Raw genomic sequence first — 10070 nt, 5'->3', positions numbered from 1 at the left:
GAAAATATTCTGTAAGAATGTATCAGTATCTGGCAATCACTTGTCTTGTATAGGGTCTTTGTGTAACGAGCCACGGGACAGAAACCGCTGGAAAGTTTGCTGTCGAGTGTCGCTACACTTCCTTCTGTTACTGCCCTCTTAGTACACATTCCTTGGTCAGCCGTTCCACCGTCTTCTGGCGACGACTGACCTCACTCTCCAGAAAGCGCACCCTCCTCCGCAGATATGCGCTGTCCGCGTGTTCATGTCCGTGAATCGGTTAGCTGTCCTTCTCGGTCCCTTCTCTTTCATCCGATTCCATCTTTATATCCTCTTTCCGCGCGTCGTCGCCGCCAACGGCACCGTCGCGGATGCAGAGACGGCAGAGATCGGCCATTGTTGAGGCGACGGCGGAGGTGGTGGTGATGTCACGTAAAATAACAAAATAAAAAAGGAATTTGAGGTGAAAAATAAAAAAAGAAAACTTTATTTTTTTTCTAACATCAATACACTTTACAATCTACCTCCGAACTCTAGGCGTGACTTTCTAAGACTGACTCTTATGATTTTACTTTCGATCGGATCCGATTACTTTCTTTTGTCATCCCTCAATATCCCCACCGTCCATGCATTTGCTAGGCGTCCGCGATCGTTGCCACGTGCTCTTTCTTCTAGAACCTTCGGTGGAAGGACCGTTGGGATGTTGATGGTTCATTAGGCACTTCAGCGATATACATTGTCGCCGAGTGCCGCCACATCTTTATCTCTATCGTCAGTCCGTCGGATTTGAAGTATGCCGGTCGTGACAGTGACCACGTGCGCCGTTGGAGTTCAGCGCTGGACGCTTTCGCCCTCCATGAGGCCAACCTTGACCCAGTAATCTTCCGGTATGATCGCTTGCCGAGAGCGTTCACAACGGTCGAAGAGGAAGAACACGATGATATTTCGTCGTCGAATTGTTGCAAAAATTCCAACTCTGCGTTATTTGTAAAAATCTGTTTCTGCTTATTACTTGCGAGAAGAATGGAGTTTCCATACATGGATCAGTTGACCAATAGTCGTAGAGAGCATTCATTTTTACTGGTCTCGTTAGAACTGGTAGGCCTAAAAATTTCTTTATTTCTGTTCATTTCTTTGTTTTTGATGTAATTTTGTATTTATCTATAACTTAATAATGATACCTATTCGGTTCTCTCACCAGATACTCATTAAAAGAGTCATTTCCAATGAATAAATTTGCACTGCCTAAAACACATTCTGGAGAATTCGGCATGATTTTTATGTCGGGATGTCGTGGGACGACGACGCACTCAGTGCACTCCGCTTGTTTTCTTTTTTTTTTTTTTTTTTTTTTTTTGTACGTGGAGAAATACTCGTGGACACTCCACCTCTGCGGTAGCAGCAGAGCAGCGTCGGTCTCTTACCGACTAAAACTCCACGGTGGTCATCCTGACGTTTGACAGAAGTGTTCCCGGGGTCTCTCATGAATTACTAACAGTACACTCCTTGCACTCCGATCCTCTTGATCGAGCCAACAATGCAAATTTCCCTAACCGATTAATTTGTCGCTAGGGGAGGCCATCGCCCCCGAGGAGGCCGCGCGAAGCAGATCTTCGTCCCTCTCGCCCAATATGTGCTAATAATGGGAAGAGAAACACGGAGACCATAGGTGTTTTCTATGATTGAAAACACCGTAATTAGCACAACGTTTCGGCTGCGTCAGATCACTAGTTAATGCAGAGAACGGTCGTTGTGAATCCAAAATGTGTTGGGCAAAATCCGCGTTAATCGTGTGCTTGATATTCTTGTTCGTTGATTGCAACTGCCGACGGATACTTCTATTCCGATTTCAAATATCGTACAACTGCGAAGTTATCAGAGCAGAGAATATACGAACTTTAAAATTCTCACCTTAAATGTATGCGGAGTCAATCGCGTTCTATTATACAATTCGGCGGTTAATCGAACTTTGGCACTTATTTCGCTTGGGCAACCTTCGTAGTTAACACTTATAAATTTCGTTTGAAACAATTATTCGAGAGATAACTGGCAGAGTGACGGTGTAAACACTTCTATCGAAAGATGGTAGCTCTTGTTAATACTTATAAATTTCTACTAACTTGATTCCGATTAAGACAAACTGTAGTTAATACTTATAGATTTCAATTGAGACAGACTGACAGAGTGGAGGTGTAAACGCTTCAATTGACCAAATGGTAACTAACTTGTGACAAAATGTGAATATCGTAATTGCTAGCTTAAGCTGAGGTTTCGTTTTTTTTGGTTGTCTTGTTTACGCTGTATCTTAATTTCTCATATTCCCTTTTACCTGAGGAAACGCGGGTGCTGCTTATCTTCTGCTGAAGTTTCGTCTTCTTGATTATCCTATTTACACCGCTTATTGCATAACCTGAAGCGTCTGTCGTAAAGTTAAAGGGTTTGGAAAGATTCGGACATTGCAGAATAGGTTTTGCCATTAGCGCTGTTTTTAAATTGTTGAATGCATTTTCTTGATTCTCCGACCATTTAAAGGGGATGTCTTTGTTCAATAGTTGTGTTAATGGTTTTGCAATTTTGGAAAAATTAGGTATAAATCTTCGGTAGTATCCCGCTAGTCGCAAAAACTGTTTGATATTTTTTGCTTTCTTTGGTCGTGGAAATTTCGATACGGCTTCGATCTTCTGTGGATCGGGTTTTACACCATCTTCACTGATTATGTGTCCCAAATAACTTCGTGTCGTAGGAATTCGCATTTATCGGGTTGCAATCGCAATTTGGCTTCCATTAGTATTTCCATTAACTCGTTAGATTTAATTTCGTGTTCGTGAGGAGATCTTGAATAAATCACTATGTCATCCAGATTGTTCACAGAGAGTATAGTTTCAAAATTGAAATAATCGTTCTTGCTCAAGATTTAATGAATTGTCTGGAATAAAACAACTCTATCAACTTTCGATCTATTTCGTTCACAATTGTTCGCTGTATCAACCAGTGATTACGGTGTTTTCAACGCAGAAAACAAAACATATCTTATTAAATAAAATATAAGAATATAGACAAAATCACTCCAATAAAATAACACCCGCTGGGAACACATTTAGGCATATATACACACATGAACAAATAAGGCACTGTTACCAAGTAAAGTCAAAATCCACACACGGAGCATCCGGATACATCTCACGAAACCTATTTAAACACCATGAGAGTACGTCCGGACAAGTACCCGCCTGACCTGAGGAATGGTGGCGTAGGTAAGCCTCCAACACTTGATCAGGGATCTCCTCCCAAAAACGAACCTTGGCACAGGCATCTGTATCAACCACTTCGATCGAAGGAGAACTTGGCGGCAACTGAAGGGTGTCCTCATCGGAGAAGGTTAGATCAATAACCAAAAGGATCACCGAGACTCGACGATGGGGCTGGAGCCACACTATTGCTACCCTCTGTGGAAGACGATCCCTCCAGCCTCCTTAACCTCTGCCCACGAGCTTTTGCGCCGCCACGACGACCACGTTTCCTAGAACGTTTCGGAGGAGGTTTGAACGGCCTACGACTTTTTTTCTTCTTCTCACACTAAAATAAAACACACAAGTTTAAGAAAACGAACAACAATGCGAAACAGGATGAAGTCAAAACAAATTAAAATAATACATACTTCTACAGCTTCAGACATATCAGTATCCATGATCCAACATAACCTGTATTCATAAGGGAAAACATGAAAATGCAATAAACAAAATCGACACTACCAATCATACAAAATATCGAATAATCAAACACTATCAAAATCACTTATTACTATGAATTAATGCATATTATTACCTAAAAGGAAAAACTAACCTAAAAACTCGCCAAGCAAATCAAACTCGCCAAGCAGAACAAACTCGCCAAGCAAATTAACAATTATTACAAACTACCACTTGGCGCCATCTCCTATGGAATGACGTATCAAAAACTTGCCATTGGAATTTTAATAATTCTTGGGGAACATAGGAAATAGAGCGTGTTACACGTGCAAAGACTCGACTAACACTAAGTTGCCACACGCCTTGTACGTTTCATTGACATGAGCAAGGAAATTACCAAATACATCACAAATGCAACCTCAGCAAGGACAAAGCTGCCACGCGCCTGGCACGTTCCACTGGCATCAGTAGGGAAGGCCTGGGAAGCATCGCAGACGAAACATCAACAAAATACGAGCTACTACAATATCTACATTTTATCACGCACCTCGTATGTCACTAACACCAAACGAAACATGAGAAATTAAGAAGACGAAACTTCAGCAGCATCTACGTGTCTCAAGGATGTGGAAAATTAAAAATAGCTTAAACAAGATAATCAAGAAGACGAAACTTCAGCAGACTCCGTGTGTCCAAAAAAAGGTGAGATAATCAAGAAGACGGAACTTCAGGCGGCGAGGCGAGGTTCTCAAATTCTTTAATTACTATTGTAGGTGTGATAAATTCGTAATCTTTCGATGTGGTATTTATTACTCTTGTATATCCTTGTGCCTTATGGTTCTTCGCACCTACATTACCAAAATAGACTCCCTTGATTGGCTCGATTTTGGGAATAAATCCCTCTTTTATCTCCAGATTTGTAATGTTAATCGAACATTTGTAATGGTACCGAACTTCGTTTCCGCACGATTATCTTTTCTCTTGTATCGAAGGGGATATAAATATTTCCCCACTTATATGTTTTCGCTCGTAATCCAAACGAGCCTTGCATCCTGCGAAAAATTCGGATCCTAAGATTCCATCTTGATCGATCAGCAATGAGTCAACTACGTGAAAAATAACTTTTTTTTTTATAATTATTATTATTAACGTGGAGGAAATCCGCACGGACACCAGGTCGCTTCTGGGGAAATGCGGCGTGGTAATGCCGGACTCCAACCGACTAAAACCTCCACGATGACCGTCCCGGCAGCGGTCGAATAGGAAGAGCATGACGACATTTCGTCGTCGGATCTCACCGCCCCGCCGCGATTGCGGCGTCGCCGCATCCCATCCCGTGAGGGTCCCGGGCCGACGGTCATAACGTCGAGTTCCTCCAACCCTCTCCGAGACCCCCCAGTTCGTGTGTCCCCTTCGCCAGACGCATGAGCGTGTTCGGGGGCCTGGCGGCCCACCCCCGGACGGTCACGGTTGCTCGATGACGACTCGGGGCCCGTTTTACAACCCGCGGCTGCGCCGGTACTGTGGTATCCCTCCCCTGCACTGTAAACGATTTTTTGGTTCGTTTCTCTGTGCATTGTTATTCTGAAGTCGCCGAGGTCGTCAACAAGGGTTTCCATCCTGGTGCCACTCACTCTTTCGCACCCTGCCCCAGCAAAGGCCGGCGCAGGGTGACAGGGAGCCCCACAAGAAGGTGAGGTGAGTGGTCTTGGCAGATACGGGCCCACCAACTTCTCCGAGGTTCTTCGCACCGGATCGGCAAACTGGCGGGGGCCGAAGACGCCGACCAGTCACCACCCGGCTATAGGAGAACATTAGATTCATCGTGGTTTCCCGATGGGACCAGGGCGTGGTCCTACGCCCTGAGAACCCGTAGCCGCCTCGAGCTCCCCACGTGAAAAATAACTGGATTTCCCGCAACCTGCATTACGATTGCATGATTGCTGCAGCATGATTCCTGATTCGGATAAGGCAGGTTTCTTGATGACATTGATTTCTGATCCGGGGTCTAATAGTAAATTTGTCTTAGTTTTTAAATCTGGGGAAATTATTCTAGCGGTGGGAGTACTTGGAGTTTCGTTTATTTTTATTGAAATAATCCGGAGAGGTCGTCGTCCAAATCTGAGTCCGGCCGAACATATCCTTTAATTTGTTCCCGAAATCGTTCAAACTGTCTAGCTAACTGTCCTCTATGGCGAGGAACGCGTGCCCGCGAAGCTTATTCATTAATAATTTTACCAACTGAGGCTCCTGATGCCGCGGAATCATGTTTCGTGCGCGCTCGCATGCTCTTAAATATTGAAATACTGAGGGTCGATATCTGTCGAATATTGGTACTGACTCGATCGCGTCTTTTAACTTCATTTGTTGGGGGCTATCGTCTGTCGGTATTGTCACCTAGGGAATTATCGGCGGTGATACGGGTGTCTCGATTTCCTTTTTTGTCTTGAGTGAACGCATATCGTCTTTTAATTCATTGATCTTTGTACTCATGTCGGCTATTACTCGTAAATTCGCATCGCATTCGCATCTCGCGTCTCCCCTATTTTCCCGTAGTTGGGACAAAGACTGTTTGTCTGTTTGAAGGACTTTAGTTGACTAAATCTTAAGATTTATAACGGGCCCTCGAGCTAGCCGAACATGTACTGCGGAGACGCATCGACATCTGGCAATCATCTTACTCGAAGAATAGGGTCTGCGTGTGGCGAGCCACGGGGCAGAAACCGTTGGAATGTTTACTGTCGCGTGTCGTCACGAATATTTCTTTTAAGGAGAGCTATAGAATTACTCCATACCTTTGTTAGACAAAGCGTTCATACCGTGACCGCGGCTACGTTCGGCGACTGACTGTCGCCTCAATCCCAAGCTCATTATCACAACTCTCGAACAATTACAATTGGACTGGGTGACTGTAATTATTTAATTACAGCTATGGTAGATTCTGAATTACAATGTTACGGGATTTTCCCAAAATTCCAAAGGGAATGCTCCGGTGTTCTTTCATCTCCGACATATTAATAAGGAACCATTTGGCTGAATAACGAAAAAACATATAAAGAGTTCTTTAGATTATGTGACGCGGTCAAAATCAAATTTCAGGAGTTGAATTTAAAAACATTTTGTCCCTATGAATTCACAACCTCCAAAGCTTCGAAATCCACACATATTTCTTCCTTCAGATGATTCTGTGATTACATTAGGGTTGTGAAGACATATTTTAAGTGAAACTAATTGTTTTAACTCGTAATTATTGTTAAAATAAGAATATTTAATGACAATTAATAGTTATTAAAAAATGTATAGGTTTCACTAATTGCTATTAATTTTTACTAACTAAAAATATATTTTTAGCATAAGAATATTTAATAACAAATAATTTTTAATAATTTTTATTGGGTAAAAATTAACTCTTAAAATAAAATTATTTAATAAAAATTAATAGTTACTAATTCGGCTGCAATGGTCGGATCGCAAAACAGCTTCCAAGCCAGTCAAATGCGTGTGTCACGTCGAAGACAGAAGAAATCATGAAACCAATAGATCGCTGGTGATCTCCTCTTCTTGCGTCGCAGTAAATATATTCGTACGTTTCACGAATAACGTGAAGGAATTGAACTTCGTATAAGATGATGGAAATTTTATTGTATAAATCCAACGGAGTGACGGTTCAAAGTGTTACAGAATAATTAACAGAATAATGTGTTGAGCGCTAATGTAGGAGGGTTTTTATATGGAGATTTTAGTCCCTTTGGAGGGGTTATCGTCCGATGTATATCAGAGGCGGCTATTCAGTTGCTGTTTTGTTATTATTTCGATAGCTGTGGCATGCAGGATGTTTCGTCTACTTTATTACTGTTTCTGAGCGGGTGACAGGTGCATCAGACGCAATGCAATACTTGAAACTTGCTTGTTGAAAAATAGAAGCAGTGCTGTCCATGATATTAACGCTGCGGTATATGTGTCAACACAAACATGGCATACATATATTGGAACTAGTGCGGCTATGGATATCGCCCATGTGATTCGAGTTTTAACAAACATAGCCGCGTATGGCGCAGGGGTACCGGAAGAAATCCGTCCTTAATTAAAGCCTTATATGTACATTATTTTTCTTCCAACTATATTATCACTAATTCCTTTATATCCTATTTCTCTTAGGTTTTTATTTATACCCGTCGTTATTCTTCCCTTTGCTCTTCCTTTTTTCCTTACTGTCATTGCTGCCCTGCATTTCCAGTCGAATTCTTTGGGTAGTCTATATTTTAACTTTTCTCTTTTGTCCTTACTTATTAGCCCTGCTACATTTCAGAAGCACGTTTTCATCCCCATTGTAGTCCCCCCTCCTGTTCCTCTTTTTTCATTTTCCTTCCCCTCTCTTTCTTTCTTCCTCCAGCCTCTCTTCGTTTTCGTTCCACCTGTACCATTTGTTTTCTATTGTTAGTTTCTTGTATCCTGTCCTTACATATTCGCCTTGTTCCATTCTTTCTCTGGCTACCCTTCTTATGTGTTGCTTCCCATCCCTTTCTTTTTTTGTCAGCCTTTTCCCCCTTGCTTTTCCCATTTGCTTTTCTCCTTCATTATCCTTATTTTTTCCTCCATTGATTTCATCGTTGCCACTATTATTGTGTTCTTGCCCCCCCCCCCCCACCCCCACCCCACCTTTATCATATGTGCTTTTTCTACTTCTGCCCCTATCCTCATTTTTTCGTTTATAAACTCCTTTACTGTCTCTTCATTGCTTCCTTCGTTCCAGTCCACTCCCTTGATTACTATGTTTCTTCTTCTTTCCTCTCTCTCTGCCCTGTCCTGATCCTCTCCAATTCTTCTGATTCTACCCAATAATTCTTTCTTTTCCCATTCCCACTCTCCTTTCTCTCTGTCTGTCTCTCTTTCCCTTCTTTCCCTTCTTTCCCTTTCCTCTTTCATTTCTCTCTTCAGCTCCTCCACTTGCTTTTCCAATATATATATATTTATATATTTTATTTCCTCGATCATTGCCTCGAATCCTCTTTCCATTTTCTCTATTTTTTCCACCACTGCCTCCATTACTTTCTCTCTGGCTGGTGTCTCTTTTTCTGTCGTGCTGTATTTGTCCAGTGTATTTTTGAAGACTGCTTTACCAGTACTCCTTGGTCTTCCCCTGTTTGTCGCCATCTGCCGTTTCCCTACCTTACTTTGTTTTGCCGCGCTTCTAGCCTCCTAACCTCTTCTTTTCTAGTTTTTCTTATTTGTAGCTTTCTCTCGTTCTTGTCTCCTTTTTCGCTTTTCTTTTGCCTTCTCCTCGTATGCTCACTCTTTATTTTCCCTTCTTCATGCCTCTTTATGCTTCCTGTTCCTTTTTCCCTTCACACTTCACTTTTTCCACAGAGATCTCCGTCCGTGTGTTACCCTCGGCCCGAACCGAACCGAAAGCCCAAGTAAGGATTACTATTTTTGGCAAGCGAGTTTATGTAATTGTCCATTTTGTCGTGATATGCTTTAGAGAATTTTGTGTGCACTTAGTATCGATGTTAGTATAGTTGATTGGAAGGTTTCTGTTTTCTTCATATTTGATTTGGTGGCAACCATGCCCCATTTTTGTAGTTCATAAGACCAGGCTGCATATGTCTGATTTAGATTTTCTTGCTACGAGCTACATGGAATTTCTGATTAGATGTAAGTGTTTAGTTTTTTCTTGTATGTGTTTCTTCCAGTTCAACTTATGACCCAGATGTAACTCCAGATGTATTTAACGAAAGTTGTCTGTTGGATTTCCTGATTTAACAATTTGTTTGAGTTTGGATCTAAGATAAGGTCACTGCAGCAATGGCTTAATGCGTCAACATGTGACATTTTCACATTCAATTTTGTCTTGAGATGAGATCTGGGATCCAGACTGTGTTAAAAGCTTTTTCGAGGTCTATTAAGCAGGCGGCTACTCGTTGTTTTGCGTTTAGGGCTCAGCAGATGTCCGACGTAAGTTTGTTTATTGCGTGGATTGTGGAGTGGTTGTGCCTGAAGCCAAATTGATTTTCTGCGATTATGTCATTTTGTGTGCAGATGGAAGTTAGGGGGTTGTTTATAATTATTTCAAGTACTTTGCTTATGTTGGGGAGGAGACTTATGGGTCGTAGGTTTGCGGGCGATGAGCCGTCTTTGTCTTTTTTTGTAATAGCTATCAATTTGGCTTTTTTCCATTTTCTGGGGAAATATGTGTTGTTTAGAGCATTGTTGAAGAGTACTGTGTAGTACCATTTTATTTTGTTCGGTAGGCGCTTGAGTAAAACGTTTGGGATGCCGTCGAAGCCGGAGGATTTTTTGTTGTTTAGTTTGGAGAAGATTGTGTTTGGTTGATTGTAATTTGTGAAGTAGTTTATTTCTGGATCTGGTTGTTTGGGGTTGTCTGCGGTGTTTTCGTTTGAG

The 10070-nt window shown here is 41.9% G+C and overlaps 1 long non-coding RNA gene across 1 annotated transcript; it reads right to left on the bottom strand.

Annotated features, from left to right (window-relative positions):
* Window positions 1-2793: 2793 nt before the first annotated feature.
* LOC126876418 (uncharacterized) lies at window positions 2794-3927 on the bottom strand. The gene is made up of 3 exons (XR_007694181.1): window positions 3823-3927; window positions 3638-3680; window positions 2794-3555 (listed from the first exon to the last, which is right to left on the bottom strand). It is a non-coding gene; the product is annotated as an uncharacterized LOC126876418 (long non-coding RNA).
* Between the last annotated feature and the right edge of the window lie 6143 nt (window positions 3928-10070).

This window comes from Bombus huntii, unplaced genomic scaffold (genome assembly GCF_024542735.1).
Source record: "Bombus huntii isolate Logan2020A unplaced genomic scaffold, iyBomHunt1.1 ctg00000074.1, whole genome shotgun sequence".
NCBI classification, from domain to species: Eukaryota; Metazoa; Arthropoda; class Insecta; order Hymenoptera; family Apidae; genus Bombus; species Bombus huntii.
This window is presented reverse-complemented; position numbering and strand designations above follow the sequence as displayed.